This window comes from Buteo buteo, chromosome 2, assembly GCF_964188355.1.
Source record: "Buteo buteo chromosome 2, bButBut1.hap1.1, whole genome shotgun sequence".
Classification (NCBI taxonomy): Eukaryota; Metazoa; Chordata; class Aves; order Accipitriformes; family Accipitridae; genus Buteo; species Buteo buteo.
The window spans coordinates 65,645,647-65,662,172 of record NC_134172.1 but is presented as its reverse complement, the minus strand read 5'-3'; positions in this window follow the sequence as shown (position 1 = coordinate 65,662,172).

Genomic DNA, 16,526 nt, shown 5'->3' with positions numbered 1-16,526 from the left:
ACACTAATCTGATTGCTATTGACTGTTACAGTTGCATGTGTGACCTTGGGCATACATTAATCAAAGGGAGCCGTTCATATTTCCATCCTGTATCCTGGAGCGATGAGCAAAACTCATCTCAAATCTCTTCTTGTCCCTGTATCTCTTTCTGTTCTGTCTGATGTGACTTGGAAATGGAGGCTGGTATTTGGAGGGAAATGGCTTTTTCAATCCTCCCCTCTTTGTTTGAACACAGACGAATGCTCTGATATAGAATAATAAAAACATGCACCTTTTTGTCCACCCGGTGCTCTCTGAACCCAATTTAGCAAGTGTCGCAATCTTAAAGAGCATTCGAACTTTAGAGTAATTGGTTTCTCAGCAGAGACTATAACTAATCAGAGATGCGCTTTGGAATTTCACCAAATGTGCTTATTATTTACTCTAAGAAACGAGGCAGCGTCAAAATGAAACATCCCATTGCTTTCATGTACCTAGCACAATGCAGTGTGTATAATGTGCTGCTCACATGAGATGCACCAAGGCTTAAACCAGAGAAACCAATCTCTCATCAGTTCCTTTTCCCTTTGTCATTAACAGAAGACAGTGAATACAAGAAAGAGCTGACAATGTGTTGAAAACAAATTGAATAGGCATTGCTTTGCCTGCATTGATTCTCTTATCCTTCCTGCAAGGCTATGAGATGATACTTAGCGTATTATATTGCAAAAATCTCATGCACATGCTGTCTGTCGTGCTGTCGCCTGCCCCAAGTTGGTCTTTGAGTATGGAGAGCCTTCCCCTGGGGCATGTTTAATACCAACAGCAGGGCTCTCAAAGCTTGGTGTAAAAAATAGAAAATCAGACAAAACTTCAAAATAATCTAATGAGCTGAGTTTTACATGGTTTCAGACCATTGGCATGCAAATACATTTCTTTAACAGCCTTATTCCCCTACCTGAGAGCTAAGCAAGACAGTCAATAATTTAAGGTAAAGGACTTAAAGAGGCAGGGGTTATTCCCCAAGCAAGTGTTGTAAATGTAGACCATTTATATTTAAGATAAAATTTAAACAAGTTATGGTAATTCTAATACTGTATGACTAACTGGCTCTACAACCACAGGTGCCTGCTTTTAAAATGCTTGTTTTAAAAATAAATAAAATTTTTAAAAATTTTGCAATGCTTTTACTAAAAGCTCTCTCTGCCTTGTCAGAGAGTGCCAAGAGGGAGGTGGTGAAGAATACCTGGGCATGAAGGAGAAATAAAGAGGAGCAGGCTGTATGTTTACTCCTGACAGTCAAACAGTCCTCCCTCCTGGCAATGCGAAAAACCACAAAACTTAATTAAGAGGGCCCATTTTGTCTACAAAGCCTTTTATGCTCCATGGCCTTTACTCAGATACACTTACTTTTTCCATCAGTCACATCAGTACCTCTGGGTTGCTGCAGAGCGTCGCCAGGGGACCCCCAGGAAGCTTTCTCCTCTATAAATTTTTCACACTGATTCTATTACCTGGAGTAGACTTCCACTCCCTAAGAATACAGCCTGATCCCCCCAGACCTTTATCAACCCTCGGTGCACATGCCACAATGAAGAAAAGTAGTGCATGTAGACCACTCTTCCTCCTTTTTTCATTACCCAGCAGCTCTTCAGCACATAAAAGAGAGTTTCAGGACAAATTAATGGATATTTTAGGACATCCTAAGAGTGGTCTTAGAAAGATGCACCGAATTTTGTAAGGAGACTCTCAAGGCCCTATTAATCTCTTGGATACAGCTATGAATGGCCACTAAAGTTGGAGGAGAAATATTAGTTGTTGGACTCCCTTGGAAATGAAAACCAATTACAGTTTTGATGTCTTTATGGGCTCTTATCCAAATGACTCAACACAAAATGGTCACTCATTGGAAATCACACTGCAAAGGTATTTTTTGTACCCCTACTAACTTCCCTCCTCACATCCCACAAGGAAAACTTAATTCAGCACCCACATGGAAGTCCAAAAGGGAGGATTGCTGGTTATTGCAGATAGGGATGTTCCAAGGGGAAAAACCAACTCTAGGAGAGACAATCCAGGAATTCATTCTCCTGAAATCCAGGTTCAAGAAATAATTTAAAAGAATGGCTGAAGACTGTATCCTACAATGCCTGGCTATTTTGTACTCCTGTGAGTCAGAAAGCTGATCTTTTTAAAACCTGCTATCCCTACGCACCAGGAGAGGCTGGAGTTGAGGAACCTCGATTTCACTTAGGCAAGTTTAAAGACAGTGTAACTTCTGACTCTTGTGGGTGTTACTTTTGATTTATACTCATGATGCCGTGAAGAAAATCAGATCAAGGGTATATAAATCAAACAGAGATCAATACTAAGAATCAAGGTACTAATTCTATCTCCTGAAACATCCCTTACAAGCTGCAGGAGGCCGGGAGACAATTCCTCTGGCACAGTCACAGCAGATTTATGTTGAGCTCTGGTCCTGGTGCAGGGGAGATGTTGGAGGTGGAAGGGGATGGGTCTGCACTGCACACTATTAAGAATCTGTGTCTGTCTGGGCTGTCAAACAGTCTGTAGGCAGCTTTGGGAGGTTGTCATAAATCAGCACACCCTTGCATTGGGGACTGTTGATGAGAGTCAAGTTGGTTTAAAATTATCTTTCATTGTGTTTTGCCTTCAGGAAACCACTACAGAACCTCAGCCTCATGCTTCGCCTAATGGAAGGGCCACAGGATAAGAAATAGCAGGTAGCTGAAAGCTCTTCCCCAAAACCAAACTCTCCCAAATGGCATAGCAATTCTTTCACCATCTTCCTCCAGCGACACGACAACAGTAAAGCTGGTCTTTAAAGTGTGCTGAAAAGTTTCATGACTTGAGCAAACATGCACTGGCTGGAAAGGGCTGGGCCAGCGGTCGGTGGGAGGACACAATTCAGGGGCTCAGTGTGCTCTGTGAGCAGCCCACGAAGTGCTGGGTGGGTGTTCACACGAGCCAACAGCTTGTCTGGTGGAGTCTTAATTTATTTTTAGGAGACACAGTAAAAAGGATGAGGCGATTTGGCTGCTTTATGCCATCACTGGTAAATGTGACTATATGTATTATGAAAGTCTGAAATCAAAGGGCTTGGAAGTGGAGGAGTGGGAGAGGCGTAGAAAATGGGCAAGTATTTTGTACGATAGAAAATGTTACAACTTACTGATCAAAAGACAAATTCTGCAGTTCCTTGCTTTGTAAAAATTTACAGAGAAGTGTGATTGAAAGGGGAGATGGGTTTGGGGGTATATGGGGGGGCTGGTTGGGAGAGATTGATGCTATGTTACATTGCAATAGCTGATAACATAATTAAGTAATAAAACTTTCCAAGTAGTAATTATAGGACATATCAAACAGAGTTATAAGGCAGGAGGCCGAAGGCCAAGTGATTAACCATCTGAGAAGTGTAACAATTCCCTGGAAATGCCCAGCCCAGAGTGCTGTTGCTGCAGTGAAATATAATTTAATAAATGCCAAAGAGTAGGACCAGCTTTACATTTCAACTGTGAGCCAATGGCAGTGCCTCCCATCAGTCTCCCAGTCTACATGAAAAAGAGTCAGGGGAGCTGCCCAGGGCCCTCATTATGAGCCTGAGCACATGATTTCTTACTTTGTGCCTGTGGAGCCCAGCTTTCCCTTGACTCACCTCCTTGGAGCTAGGCTATCGTCCCCAGCGTGATCGCAGCTCGCCTCTCCCAGCACTAGCTGAAGCTGGTGTACACTGAGCCCTTTGATTTTGCTCCGGACAGGGCCGGGAGTGCTCAGTCAGTCAGCTGAAGATGAGGTGTGTTTTAGAAAGCTGTTCTTCATCATCTTGTAGCAATTGCAACAGTCTCCTAGCAAAGCTGCAGTGTCTTACTTGAATGTATCGAAGATATCTACTGAAACACGCATGGAGGGTAATTCCTATTGCTGTAGATTTCACACAGAAAAGTTTCTACTTCATTAGTTCCAAAGTAATAAAGGGGAAAAAAAAAAACCCCCTGATGTCTATCTCAGTACAGAGATACATAAAATTGTATTTTTCTCTGAAAGTCATGCTGTCTGCTGCTTCAGGATTGGAGGCAGTAAATCCATTAATGAACTAAGATGCCTTATAATCATTCAGTCTTCAAGAACTCATGGTTGGGCTGAACTCAGGACCGTGATTTTTTTTGCCCATTATAGGTTAGTACTCCCAATGTACACTTGAACACCATTTACACAGATGCCAGTCTTCTGTTGAGCATTGCAACCCCAGTGCTAAGCATACATAAAAGGTCTAAACTAGTTGCTTTTAATTTCATTTTATGTGCCTTCTGCTCAAGGAATAGGAGTTCTTGACTTACCTTCTTTAAACACTTTGCTATTTTTTATATCTCTCTATCATCACCCCTTATTCCTCTAACGTCTAAGATATATAGTTCTAATCTTTTAATCTCTCCACACACTGCAGCTTTCTATTCCCTTAATCATTTTCACTGCCTTCCCTAGACCTTTTTTATTTCTACTCTATCCTTCTGTAAGACTGGAGAGCAAAGCTGAGCGAAGTATCCATGCTGAGGTGTCATTTTATATAAAAACTACGTAATAATTTTGTGCTTTCATCTAGCTTTTTCTAAATGCAAAAAACCATTTTGTTTGCTTTTCTGGCCACCATTTCTTATTGAATAGACATCTTATTGGCAATGATGCCTTGTTCCTCTTCTGACTACCTACAGTTAATGTAACACCAGCTCCACATATGAGTAGTTTAAATTGTTTTCTTTTTCCTTTTGGTATGCTTCACCTTATGCTTACTTAAACTGAGCTGATCCCTGAAATGTAGTCCACCTAGCTCTTTAAGAGACTCCTAAAATGATTTACAGTCTTATTGATGCTTTTAGCAATCTAATTTGTTATTTTGGCTCAACGGTAGGGCTGGTCCTGGAACATCACACCACTAGCCTTATCCTGACATGGTTATTACTCTTCCCTTCATAAAAGAACCAATGCCCATGCAGCCGCTTACTCTCCCAAGAAATGTTTGTAGGAGACTATTTAAAACCTCATTGCAGATGGAAATTTTTGAAAGTTACTGCCTTCTCCGGTCTGCTGCAGGAATATGAAGAAGTGTAATAGACTGGAGAGAATTTTTTTTTTTTTTGCAGAACAGTACAGTTTTGTCCATGAGATAACATTAAGCAGCATTTTATAACTACCATATTTTTAGCCCATTTATTTGATTAAAGTGAGTATAGTTTCTCTTTGCTTTCCAGGTGTTTCCTAATATGAGAAATTCGCACATGTTATGTGCCTGACACTCCTTCAGCATACTATACACCTGACACTGCATAAGTAAGCTTGTGTGTTTGCCACTAACTTATGGTCTAACCTCAGAGAAGTAGTACACTTTGGCTCCATTCCCATATTTGGGTAATGCAGATCATGATATCAACCTTTTTTTGTTGAGAACATAGAATCCATTCACAGCAACTACAATGTAAAGATATTCTCCTCTAATCACGTGATGCATGCAAGTGCTACCACATCTTTCTATTTTTCCATAAAATCCACTCTTAAATCATCATAATACCAATTTTGCATTAACCCTACTGATTGTAAATAAACATCAGTGATAGAAGGACACATATTTTTATTTGCCATTTGAAAACATTTGTAAACACAGCCTTATGAGCATCCAGGGAGGCCATGTAGGCACAAGAGCCTGCCTGTAGACTTCCAAGGACCACAGCACTCACTGCCTGCATAAGCCAGTACATGGTAAAAGTTCTAGCTAGGTACCTGGTATCTCAGGCGGCTTGCTGTAAGACCTTCATCTCATTTCTGGAGTGTTACCGAACATATTAACATTAAAAAAATAACCAGGTACGTAAACAGGACAAATTCTTTACTAATTTCAATGACAAAATTAACTCCTCACTTAAATAGGTAATAAAAATGCCTGCCACCTTCTCCCTTCACCCATACTTTTCCTCAGCATCAGTTATGAATCACTTCTTTGTTCCAGCAAAGTGGCAGAGGAATGCTATCTCCCATGTTATTTCCCTACTATGTGTATGTGTATGTGCATAAGAAACCTTTTTCTCCTTCTCCGTTCTCTCTTGGGTCTTATTAAATGCAGCACTCTCCAGTCCCTTGCTGCGTGCAAGGCTGGTGAGGATGGAGCAGGTGCTCCACGTGGGTCTAGCAAAGAGGTTTGTGGCAGAGTTGATGGCTGCAAAAAAGGCAATAGTTATTCCTGGAACAGCAGAGGGAAGGAAACATTATGGTATTTACCTCTGTGAAGGTAATTCTGGAATTTTTTATGTGAGAATGAGGAAGGGATTCTTTAATAATATAAAAATTAAAGAAAATCAAAGTATTATCGTCATTGCCTACTAATAACCTTACAACATACCTTATAGGAAGCATGCACATATATCACATTTCCAGCTTAAAAATAGAAGAGTAAACACCATTAAATGGAAACTTAATTATATAATACTGTTTAATAGCTGTTTTTATATTTCGGTTGTGTATTAAATAATGTTCCTGAATTACCTATCTTTGCAAGCACTGAAAAAATTAAATCATTAAATCTATTTCACAAATATTTACTGTGAAAACATGACAAAAAGTCTGCAAGTACAGGAAATTTGTTATGAGGGCCATGTGCTTTACTTGGATGGTGGACATGCTAAATATCCACTTAAGTCTCAAAGCTGTGTTTTAGCATATACCTTTCCAAACAAAGCATCTTTGCTGAGCTGCATGCCAATAATTAGGCAAACAGGCAAGCTAAAATAAATGCAACAGCTTGTGGAAATATATTTCCACCTCTAGAGCTGGCTGTAAAATAAAAATGGTAGTTAGTGGAAAAATTCATAATTTCTTTGTTTTTAATGATACTGAGACTTTCTGAAAGTTTCCTTCTCTTCTCTTTTCAAGCACTGAGACACAGAACATGTAACCCTGTGGTCCTGGCACTTAGGAAACTCCATGTGATTTTTTTGATTTCTGGGAAATGGTGAACTATTTAGAACAAAATGGAGTTTTGAAAAGCCAGATTTTCCTTTGAAATGGAAATTTCAGGTACACTAGCTGGCTGTATTGAGTACTTGGTTACGGGCTATTACAGTCTAAGTGCTCCCCCGTGTGTTTGCTCTTATCCTCTTGCTATAATTTTGGCTAGAATTACTCATATTTTCAGCAAAATTTCTAGCTCGTCTCTGTGAAATACCAAATGTCATACAGAAAAAAATTTTGATATTTAGGGTTCTTACTCATGGTCACACTCCTGTCTCTCTGGTCTTTTAGGAATCAGTCTCTGAATTGCTCCATGGGTTGACTGAAGCAGTTTAATTGCAAGATCAGGGCTGTGTGAGATGGGAGAGGTGCTATGGGGTTGTCATCTCCAGCTCAGATGCCCCCAGGACTTCCTGGGGACTGGAAATAGCCCAGCGGGAGGCAAGGGAGTATGTTCGTCTTGTCTTGGGGCTCGGAGATGCTCTCCAGGAAGACCCTGTGAAGAATGAAATCCATGCCTCTTCCTGCCAAGAGCCTGGTCCAACATGCTGAGCCGCGAAGAAAGCATCATAAATTGCACACGCTGGTCATTTGTGCCACAACCAGACGTCTCAGTAATCCATCAAAAATTAAGCTGTAGCTGATAAACTTTCTGGGTTTTTTGTTTGCTGCTCATTATTAATGATGGCTTCAGGGGAGCCACATGCAGTTGGATAACAGGAGTGGAAAGTTTTCAAGTTCTGGTGTAGTGTCTGCTCTGGAGGAACAGAAAGAGTTTACAAATTCAGGCTAAAGTGCATGCTGCAAGTTACCTGACACAGCCATAAGTGAAAGGTATGTTTCTGAATTTTCTCCCTGATGTTCTCCATTGATTTTTCTGAGACAGCCTAGGCCAATCGTTTAAACTCGATGCCTAAGTTTACTCATGCCTTCGATGAGCAATGTGTGATATAAAGTGACTGCCTCCCACAGACCCCACGAGTCTTTAATTTATGTTTGTAAGGCGACTTGAGCTGTTTCGCTCTGTAACTGCAAGATGTTATTAATAATTCAAAAGCAACAAGTGGCATGAATGAGCCTTGTACATGTGGATAAACATTTAGATTGGTAGCAAATGTTTTTCACCTATAAAAATAAAAGTCAAGTTTGAAATTTCAGGTCCTTTTAACCTCGGAAAAGTCTTCCGGGGTCTCTCCCTACCCAGGCTTTACAAGTTCTGCTTCTGTCGTGCAGACTCCAGCTTCCCAGTCCTGAGCACAGCTTTGTAGTGACTAATCCTTTCCCTATGCGCAGTATTACATGGATAATTGTGCGGATACTATATGTCTTTTAGCAGACTTACTGGAATATCTTGCACTACCATACAGAAGATCTCTTTTATTTAAAAACTTCAGATGGAGCATTTAACATTCATTTTTTCTAACATTCTTCAATTGATTCACTTAGGCGAATTCCTAAGCAGATGCAAGAATACATTTTAGTTGAATTTCAGGGGATACTTATTGCATGTTAAATACCACTAGGCAATTATTTAATGAGGTTTAACAAGTATGTAATAGATAGATTACTTATGACCTAGATGTGAAACCTCAATGAATATGTTTAATCAATTGGCATTCAATTAACATACATTAGGCTTTTCCTGCAGCACGGTGCTTTATTTTAGCTATCATCTGGCTAACAGACCAGGCTTGCATACTTGTTAACTACTTGCTGTCCATAATTTTAGATCCAATATTGTACCTGTAATAAAAAAAAATAAAAATTAATTGCAAACCTGTTCTTGGTGAATTTATTGGCCTGTAATTACCAATTTAGAAGTGTAAGTCCCATTCGGTGTGTCAATATACTCAATTATCTTCTCTGCATTCACAACCGTGTGGACCTTTCTGTGTCCCAGACAGTTGTGTCCACCCCTTTTTTCTGATTCAGCAAAAGAAACTAGCTAGTCCCTTCTTTTGAATGACAAGATTCTTCACTGGCTATGGAAAGGTAATATGGGATTAAAGTGGAATATAAATGAGCATTGCTGATGGATGTCCTAGGGTGGAATTACTCTCTTGAAACATCACAAACAATCCAGAAATTCCTCTGCATCTCTGTAGTGCTACAGTTTAATTAAAGCTTAATAAGGAATAATAAATGTGTACGGGTCTTTGTCCAGTTGTATTCATTAATTTATGTGTAACTTGTGCTTTTTGTTCTCATCAGCAGTAGAAAAATTGTCTCTCTCCAAAAATTGTCAGAAATACATAAAGCACTATTAAATAATGTTGAAGGCAAGCTTAGCCAGGAGAACTGATGAGAAAGGAATTAATTTTCAGCACCACTCTAAAAGTGCTATAGAAGCTGTGTAGCATGTGATGTCTTCGGCTTCCTGTACAGATTTGGAGACACCTTTGTCCTACCTCCGTGAGTATAAACAGCTAAACCATTTTGCTTTGCATAGTTGAAAAGAGAAGAGAAAGGTAAAAAACATGAGTAATGTTGAATAACATTTTCGGTAGACCGGTCAATTTTGCTACAGAGACCTACAGCTTACTCCATGCAAGCTGATACATAGACCTCTGCAATACAGTTTCTAAACTCTGTCCTTTGATCCCAGACCAATTCCCCATCTGGCTTTACAAGCTTCACATCACCATGTACTGCACAAGGAATAATGCAGAATTTTTGGAAAAGGCAAAATGGTTTTGTGAAGACAGAAGCCACAGTGGGAGAAGTGAGAAAACGATCCAAATCTTGGCATACTGCTAACTGGCTTAAGAATACATAAAATGCCAATTTAGGTTCAATTCCCCACCTTTCAAAGAGATGAAGCCTTGGTACACTCTGAGGGAAGAGCTGGAGTGGAGGTTAAAATATTGCAGTACCCTCACACATCCTCTCTACACATCAATTAAGATAGACCATGTGCCAGAAGAATAGCTGTGTGCCTTTGCCCAATTTTAATTCATATCTTTACCTTGGAGTAGGTTTCTTTTTGGAAATTCTGTGACTCTGGCTAATTTGCCATGTTGTGTACTTACAAACACTCTTTCTAGCACCAAATCTCATAGTTCCAGGCAAACTTTGGTGTCAGAATCTGAAGGGCTACAGAGCAAGAAGATACATTTTGTTCTTTTCTTCTGCAGAAAGGACACCCTGCAAAATTAAAGTAACTGGATTTTGATCAGCATTTCCCATTTGCACTGGGCTCTTTACGAATTGAAATGTAAAAGGTCAAAGCTCCAAAAGCATTTTTCATTTCTAAAGAGGTTTGTTCACCACTGTAATTTAATAGCCATGCCAAAGCTGATAAGATTTTGGAATCTGTCCATGGCGTGTATTGATGTCACAGGTCAAAAATAAAGGCTTCAATGTAATTTATTTCTCCAAGCACAGTGAAGATAATAACTCAAGCACAGAGCAATATGTTAAAACTAAATTATATTCAATAAAGATGACTTATGCCAGTCTTCTAAAAACTAAATACACTTGGCTCAATTTGAATGTGCTCATTACTGTGGTATGGTGGCCTCCAAGAGGTACTTCGGCATTACACATTGGCCAGCGTATGGTTCCGGACCTAGGCTGTGGGGTTTGAGAGCACTGCAAGGGGGAGGAGGTTGTTCCTCCTTTCTCTGTTGAAAATCTGACTTGAGGGAGCATTTTCCTGCACTGGCTTCCTCTTCTGTTTTGCTTTCTGCTGGATGGAGTGATGCATAAGAACAAAAATTCGTTCCTGCTATAAATAGAGTCTGCGCATGTGATACAAGGGGGAGAAGAGCAGATGCTGCACACATAGCTTCAACTGCAATGTCATGCTTTAACGCTCAGTTAGGGATGGGGGAAGGGGGCACTTTCAAAACGCTGGGAAAGAAAATTATCAACAGAATAGATACAGCAGAGGCAGCTAGGTATAGCGTTTCCTCTACTACTCGAACTGTAATTTAAAGCACCTAGCATTGAGGTTCAGCAGTTGATTCACTCTTAGTCTTTCATCCAGTGATCTGAAGGAGGAGACTGATTGTGATGCTGTTCTCCCATATGGATATTTACTGGATACAGGAAATCCAACATTGTCATCAGTGGATTGTTGAACTTCAACCTTACAGCAAAACAGAAATCAGCAAGTTTCAGTACCACCCCCAACATATATTTTAGCTTTCACCCTTTTTTATAACTATTTTAGCACATTGCTTCTGCTTGTAAGAGTTTCTTTACATGACCGAGAGTTTCTGTGCATGCCTCTCATTTGAGACAATGAGACTTGATTTGGGCTACTTGCTCCTGACTGGATGCCACTGGATTATTTTAGGCAGTAACTCTTCCTGAGAATTTGTGAAGTCATAAAAAGGTTGCATTTGATTTCAGAGAATTTCATAGGTTTATGTCAAGAGGCTATGGGTTCAGCTCTTGAGACCCTTGCAGGAGACAAACTACACCTCCCAGCTGCAGGGCTGTGGGGCTGCCCAAGCATTGGAGACACCATCAAGGAGAACAGGTTGCTCTGCTTATAGCCTTGGCTGAGACATATCCAGAGAGATGCAGCAACCCTATCATCCCAGTAAGCAAGCAAATACCAAGGATGCTCCACTGGATAAACCTATAGGATCTGTGATGAGCCCTAGGATCCATAAAACAATAAAACATCAGCTGGTGTGCTTCTCCAGAGCTGTACTTACTTCTAGTAGCACAGTCCTGCTGGGAGCAGCAATACTTTGGTACAAGTTCGCATTGAGTTTGAAATCTTTAGGTTATATGGAAGATTTAGGTTTTAGTACAGTGTCTACACAACTAATAATTTTCAGTAATTTGTGTGTCAGAAGAATTGCTTATACACTGGTATCCAGTTAGCTGACTGTAATTTATCTAATATCACACATCTACAAAGAGCTACAGGGATGAGAGGAAGGGTCAGGTCTGTAGTTGCCTCCAGACTCTAATGAAAATCCAGGCATGACTTCCTCTAAACAATGGGAGGTTTCAGCTGGGAAAAATCAACCACTGTGAGGAAAAGCAATCAAACAGCAGTCCTGATTATGAAAATCAAAATGGTGAAAGATTGGTGACATTTACCCTGCTATCACAGCTGCAGTTGCAGAATGACCACTGGTACAGACTGAATGAGGCTAGAAGGAATCATAATTTGCATGGAAAGGTTTAGAATTAAACTAAAAAAGAAATAAAATCCTAATTCATTAACAAAATCGACAATGAAAGGCTGTAAGACAAGCACAGAATCAATTTCAATTTGAACCGAAGAATAAATCAGGCACTACAAGGCTTTGATTTACAGGTCACATATCCTCCTGCAGGATGCTATCAACCAGAAACAACCACTGCCAGTTTACAGGCAAGTAACCCTAAAGTCAGGGTAGGTGAGGTCAGCTAAAGTATGTGTGAAAGAGTTGTAACAGCAACATCAGCCTCTCCAAAATATCCTCACAAAAGCAGCGGAAGAAGTTCTTCATAAAACAAAGAGCAATGCTGGAAAATGCCACATGAGTCAAGACAAGAGGAAGGAGATGGATCATGAAGCCAAAGTAAGTGGCTTCTCAGAGAAGTGACAGGAAAACAATTCATGTGCTTGCTAAGGTCCTTACTGTCAGGGTACAGCAGCTGGAGCCCCTCTTAGGGATTAACAAAGAAAGATTTTTAACAGTAAAAAGCAAAAGGTGAAGTGGCCAAACCACTTTTAAAAAGCACCAAGCAGGCAGAAACTACATTAAACTATTGACTTTGGCAAATAAACTTCCAGCATTAAGAAAAACAACAGTGAAGCACTATACAGAAAACTCAACAGCTGTTTTCTTGAAGTTGAAGACAACCAGTGCTACTGAAATATTGACTATTTGCTGGGATGGAAGCAAGGAGAAAACCATGTGACTGCTCTGCAAAACCTGGGGCCAGCAAAGCTCTGCAAGGAAACAGCAAAATGGCTTTATGGTCACAGTAGGAAAGAAACATGTCTGGTAAACTGGGAAGGTCTTCTGCAGTGTCTTTCTCAGCAAAATAGAAGAGTTTCTTATGGTAAGCCCTGTGGGAGGAGTACCATAATTTGACCCAGCAGACCATATGTTTACCACATGAACAAATCAAAACAGCATTGGTCGTAATAAAAAGAAACCCAACAATCCACTGACCAGTCCCTAGGCTCAGGGAAGCATCATCGCAGAACTTCTAGATTGCAAAAAGCACGTGGCAATGTCCATTGCAAGTGCATCTGGGATGTCTGGAGGTGTAATACAATACAAACAAAGATGTGCCCTCTGTCAGGTTCTGTCCCAAAGTCAGGGTGAAATCAGCAACAGTTTGTTTGCCTGATGCTACAGCAATGCTGAAGTCAAAGGTGAATCCTCCCACACCTACTACTTGGCATTGCCACCAACTTCACTGCAAGAAATAAATAACAAGTTTCCTTATGAAATATACAATGTGCTTTCAATGATAGCTGTACTAAAAAAAAAATCAAATATTGTAATGACAGCATCGCTCTTGTAAATGACAGCTTAACCAACATTGAAGTGAGGACCAGAAGGCTATGCAGAACTGTGGGGAAAATACTGATAATATTCATGTTGAAAACAAGCTTAGCAATCACTGCAGTAGTTTCAAACTCAAGAACAGCTTTGGAAGGTAAGAATGACAGTCAACAAACTTCTTTACATAAGTTGGCAGCAACAATCTCCTGTGCCATGGAGATTTCAGAAAGGAAATAATGCTGTGAATTAGAAGATGGCCACTGCCTGTACTACCTTAAAAAATATTTGGTTATTGAAACTCTGCAGCTTAGTATCAATAAGGGCATTTTTTTCTTTTTTCATTTCCATCTTAACATATGGATGTGAAAACTGAAAATACATAGCAGATACAGGCAGATATGAAATGCCTTTGAAAGCAAATGCCATAGGAAACTCTTGATAGCAAATAAAATTCATTCTAAAGAATCAGGGAATTATCAGGTCTCAGCAATCATGCTCTCTGAAGTTATCCAAGAGCGACAGTCTGATGTATCTGCTAAGGAGAAGGTCAGCACATCTGCCCACATCTGGACAGCAGAAAGAACATGTGAGGGATCTGCCTAAAAGGTCCCTTCCTAACTCTACTCACCTTCTATCCAGAGAAGAAAAATTAATACATTTAACAGTATAAGCTACATGCAAAGGTAGCCTGGTTTTGGTTGGAATATAGCTAATTTTCTTCCTAGTAGCTGATGTAGTGCTGTGTTTTGGATTTAGGATGAGAAGAATGTTGATAACACACTGCTGTTTTAGTTGTTGCTAAGCAGTGTTTATACTAAGTCAGGGACTTTTCAGCTTCTCATACTGCCCTGCCAGTGGAGGCTGGGAGTGCACAAGAAGCGGGGAGGGGACCGCAAGGACAGTTGACCCAAATGAGCCAAAAGGATATTCCATACCATACGACATCATGCCCAGTATATAAACTGGGGGGAGTTGGCCGGAGGATACCACGGCTCAGGGATTGGCTGAGAATTGGTCAGCAGGTGGTGAGCAATAGCATTGTGCATCACTTGTTTTGTATATTCTATTATTATTGTTGTTGTTGTTGTTGTTATTATTATATTTTCCCTTCCTTTTCTGTCCTATTAAACTGTCTTTATCTCAATCCATGAGTTTTACTTTTTTTTTTTCCGATTCTCTCCCCCATCCCACTGGGACTGGGGGAGCAAGCGAGCAGCTGCGTGGCACTTAATTGCTGGCTGGGGTTAAACCACGACATCTGGATATAGGATGCCTTTTAAAAATTGCTGGGGAGGCCTGGAATCAATGCAGTGGTGTGAGAAAAAAACTGTTGCAGTGAGCTTAAAAATAAATGGATGAGTAGGAGGGATGGATAGAGCAGGGAGCATCTAGAAGTAACAAAGGAGGAAGGAAACGGTCCATGAAAGAAGCCTAAAGAAGGGAAAGCTGATGATAACAAAAGGCCCGAGGAAGGGCAAATGCAAAGGGAAGCAATCTGGAAAGCAATACCAGGAAAACCAGTGTCCTGGTTTCGGCTGGGATAGAGTTCATTTTCCTTCTAGTAGCTGGAATAGTGTTATGTTTTGTGTTCAGTATGAGAAGAATGTTGATAACACACTGATGTTTTTGGTTGTCGCGAAGTAGTGTTTAGACTAAGTCAAGGATTTTTCAGCTTCTCACGCCCAGCCAGCAAGAAGGCTGGAGGGGCACAAGGAGTTGGGAGGGAACACAGCCAGGACAGCTGACCCAAACTGGCCAAAGGGGTATTCCATACCATGTGACGTCATGTCTAGTATATAAGCTGGGGGGAGTTGGCCTGGGGTGGTCGCTGCTCAGGAACTGACTGGGCATTGGTCAGCAAGTGGTGAGCAATTGCATTGTGTATCACTTGTTTTGTATATTCCAATCCTTTTATTATTATTGTAATTTTCTTATTGTTATTATTATCATTATCAGTTTCTTCCTTTCTGTTCTATTAAACTGTCCTTATCTCAACCCACAAGGTTTACTTTTTTTCTGATTCTCTCCCCCATCCTGCTGGGTGGGGGGGAAGTGAGTGAGTGGCTGTATGGTGTTAAGTTGTTGGCTGGGGTTAAACCATGATAACCAGCTAAGTAGGAAACCCATCAGCTGAAAAGTTTGAAAGGTGTCTGTATGCACACACAAGAGAAAGAGGACAAAGAGAATAGAACAGTACTGATACCCTGCAGAAAAGGAGGCGGCTGTGGTAGATGAACGGTGCTGCTCTGTGGGCAGCCATGGGGCACTGCACGGGATGTACAGTGCACAGCACAGCACAGGCTGGAGTCAGAGCAGTGAATCCTACAGGTAAGCAAATGGATCAAAACTGATTTTGATTTTGATAATTCTAGCAGGACAATCTAGACAAAATGCTGAGGGCGGTAGTTCTGGCTTCACAGCATGGCTCAGCTTGCGCAGCGGGGTCACCTCACGCATTTTTCCTCAAGGTCAGGAGGAAGCAGAGTGTTAGATCACATTCCCATTATTAATGCCCATAAAGCCTTTTGGCTGGCTTCCTGGATCCAAGATGGATGATCTACAAGTAGATCTGAGTGACAGGTTTTTCTGGTTTGCCCGTTGATATTACAAGATTTTTTGCCTCTCCTGCGACATCCTCCTGGAGGTCAAGCAATGCAGAAGGGATGCCAGACTCTCTCGCAGCCTGTCCTCGCAGGGAACATGTATTCCCCTCTGGTCTTACTGCTCTGCAGCTGCACAGCCTTGGAGCAGCTCCAGCTACAAGTTAGTATAAATTTTCTATTAATTCAGCCTATTTCTAATAAAAAACTAACAGCAGCACTCCTGGGTCAGACCAACTGTCCATCTGGCCTAATTTCCTATAAAGAAAGAGGTTTAAAAAAGCTAATTGGTAGAGGTGCTTGGAGGTGGGTGAACACATTCAGTTAAATTTCATAGGTTTCGAGCCATTTACTTGAGGGCGAAATATATTTCTGCTGTCTATTATGTTCTGCAGCAGGTTCAGGACTATTCTGCAACTAAACTGTCAGATCAATACCAGTGAATGTTATTAAAAATGTATTT